This window comes from Amblyraja radiata, chromosome 6 (assembly GCF_010909765.2).
Source record: "Amblyraja radiata isolate CabotCenter1 chromosome 6, sAmbRad1.1.pri, whole genome shotgun sequence".
NCBI classification, from domain to species: Eukaryota; Metazoa; Chordata; class Chondrichthyes; order Rajiformes; family Rajidae; genus Amblyraja; species Amblyraja radiata.
This window is the reverse complement of record NC_045961.1, coordinates 49,147,600-49,151,016: the sequence shown is the minus strand read 5'-3', so window position 1 is coordinate 49,151,016 and position 3,417 is coordinate 49,147,600.

Genomic DNA, 3,417 nt, shown 5'->3' with positions numbered 1-3,417 from the left:
CCGCAACTCTACCCCTGGTGGCCCAGCCAAGTTTGCTACTTTCTGCAGCCTAGGCCGTGCTGACCACGGTTTCACTGGCTCCTGAACCCACCTGATGCACAGATCCATTCCCCACTGACTGCCAGTTACTTTCCTTTGGTAGACACACTTGCTGAAGTAACTCAGTGGGTCAAGCAGCATCTCTGGAGAAAATGTATAGGCCACGTTTCGGGTCAAGACCCTTCTTCAGTTTGAGAGTGAGGGGAGAGAGAAACTAAAGATATCTGTGTCTCTCAGTCTGAAAAAGGGATTCAACCCCAAACGTCACCTGTTCCTTTTCTCCAGAGATGCCGCCTGTCCCGCTGAGCTACTCCACCAGCATTGTGCGTCTACCAGAGGAATGTAACTTTGTTTTAGGTACTTCGCACAAACCAGTGGTCGGGATCGCTGGACTTGATCTGGATGGGTAAGTACACTGTTCATTAAGTCTTAGTGGCCTCAATCACCGCCTGACCTCGGGATGTCTCCCAACCCATCTCGGAGAATGAAGCACGACCCATGGTACATTTTGGGGTCATGGTGAGGCTTACCCCTCTCTGTACAGTGCATTGCCGGGAACCTGGTGATTAAAATCGATCCAACCACCGCGTTCGCTGTAACTGAAATGAACAGGCGGACATTTCTCATCCCTACGGTAATCGATGAGCTCCCAGGTTTATATCAATTCAAACCTGGACACACTAAACACCAAAAGTAGACTGTATATAATCATTTATTTTCCAAATCTTTTGGTTTAGATTTCATAGGTGGGTATGTCATGAATGGCTAATTTACAAACAGAAACATTGCATTTTTATTTGTTTATATCAGTACACGCGATGTACGAAAGTAAACACTACAATCTCACAATAATAATCATGTATTTTTGGAGAACATTGTTACTTTAGTACAGTTGAGTATTCAAAGTATTCTTATCCAGAGTCTTCCTCAAAGTTGAACTCTTTCAAACGTATGCATGCACAGTAATCTGCAGGTCACTCTCTTGCAAAACCTTGATGATAACTTGCTGAAAGTTCACAATAATCATCAATCATACTGTCATGGTTCATTATGGTGTAGATAATCATGTGAGGTTATTTGTATTATTGTTTTGACAGTTAAAACCTCTTGCACTAACCTTACTCTCCGCCATGATCCCAGTGTGCTCTCTGCCTATCTAGCCTGAAACAAAGCGCGTGCTTGGTCAATTGGCATCCGACTCAATGTCAGATGTGCTTTGATTGGATAATTACTACTCGGAAAATTGTAGATTCTTCTCATATTTTAAAAATATGTGCAGGTTTTGTTCTTGATGAGTTTCAGGTATGATTTATATAATATTTTTACAATATGAGAAAAATACAGGTACATACGTGATTTGGGTCACAAAATGAAATGAAAAAGCACCTCGGCCCACAGACTAGGATGGCGGAATTGACATATGATGAAAGAATGGATCGACTGGGCTTGTATTCATTGGAATTTAGAAGGATGAGAGGGTTCTTACAGAAACATATAAAATTCTTAAAGCATTGGACAGGCTAGATGCAGGAAAAATGTTCCCGATGTTGCTGTCACAGTTTAAGAATAAGGAGTATGCCTGATGATGAGATGAGGAAAAATGTCTTCACCCAGAGAGTTGTGAATCTGTGGAATTCTCTGCCACAGAAGGCAGTGGAGGCCAATTCGCTGGATGTTTTCAAGAGAGAGTTAGATTTAACTCTTAGGGCTAAAGGAATCAAGGGATATGGGGAAAAAAGCAGGAACGGGTAATGATTTTAAATGATCAGCCATGATCATATTGTATGGCGGTGCTGGCTGGAGGGGCCGAATGGCCTACTCCTGCATCTATTTTTCTATGTTTTTAAATAATTAGGATGGAAACATGGAGTGGGACATCGAGTGGAAATGTAGCAACCAATAATCCAATAATGACAACAGGAAAAAGGATGAGTCATATCTGGAATGGACCATTGACATGGTGTTGGACACAAAAAGCTGGAGTAACAGCTGGCAGGCAGCATCTCTGGAGAGAAGGAATGGGTGACGTTTTCGGGTCGAGAGAGTCTGAAGAAGGGTCTTGACCCGAAATGTCACCCAATCTCTCCAGAGATGCTGCCTGTCCAGATGAGTTACTCCAGCTTTTTGTGTCTATCTTTGGTTTAAACCAGCATCTGCAGTTCCTTCCTACACTTTGACATGATGTTGTTTCTTGAAGAGAACAGAGGGAGGGAAGAGTATAGCGATAAAGGGACTCACCTCCCCCAGACAGAACAAGGGTAGAATTTCCATGGTTCTTACATTCACTACACCAACCTCTGCAACCAGCACGTCGTTCTTTGACATTTTTGCCAACGACAAGAACATTCCACCACAAACACATATTTAACTCCACACCTCTTTCCACTTCCCACAGAGACCACTCTCTCCACGACTCACTGGTTTGCTCATCGCTGCCCACCCATCCCTTCCTTTTCCTAGACACTTTCCCCAACAATTGGAGGTGTAACATCTTTCCATATTTCTCCACCCTCACCTCCATGAAGGGACCTTTACCTCCTCCAGCCTCATCTATGTGCATTTGATGCTCTCGATCTGGCCTCTCCATTGATGGTGAGACCAAACGCAGACTAGGCAACAGCTTTGCCTAACACCTACACCCCATCTGCTATCTACTGGTTGCCTGCCATTTTAATTCCCCTTCCCAATCCCACACCGACTTGTCCGTCCTTGGCCACCACTGCCAAGGTGAGGCCAAACGCTAAACTAGAGGAACAGAATCTCATATCCCACAACCCAACAGCATGTTCTCTACTATATCTCTATCTACCATAGGTCCACTGACTCCCACAGTTAGAGAGGGTCAGATCAGCAGTCAGAGATCCCATTCTGAAGAAGGTTCCTGATCTGAAGCATCATCTATCCATGTCCTCTAGAGATGCTGCCTGATCCATTGAGTACTCCCAGCACTTTGTGTCTTTTTTTTACTCCCAGTTAGCTGGAGTGTAAACTAGCGTGGGCATTGAATTCTCTAATTTGAGGTTGTCGACACCCCCTCTGTCCCTTTCTCTCTCGTCATACAGTATCTACTCTGGTCCTCTCTCACAACGTCTTCTTCCTACCTTATCTATAACCCTCTGTTTTACCCCTCCCCCACAAATTCCTCCCACTGAATCCCTTTCACTCCTTTTGTTCACTATCTGCTCCCTTTGTCATTCCCTTCTCCCACAACCCTTCATTCAGTGCCATTCTTCACCTTCCATTTCTATCAGATTACAGAATCTGCACACTTCTGTTCTCCATTTATAATTCCCTGCCTCAGTTGCTATCTCCACTCTTGTCTCCCCCACCTGACTTATCTGCTAACTATTTCTTCATCATCTCTAGCCAACTATTGTC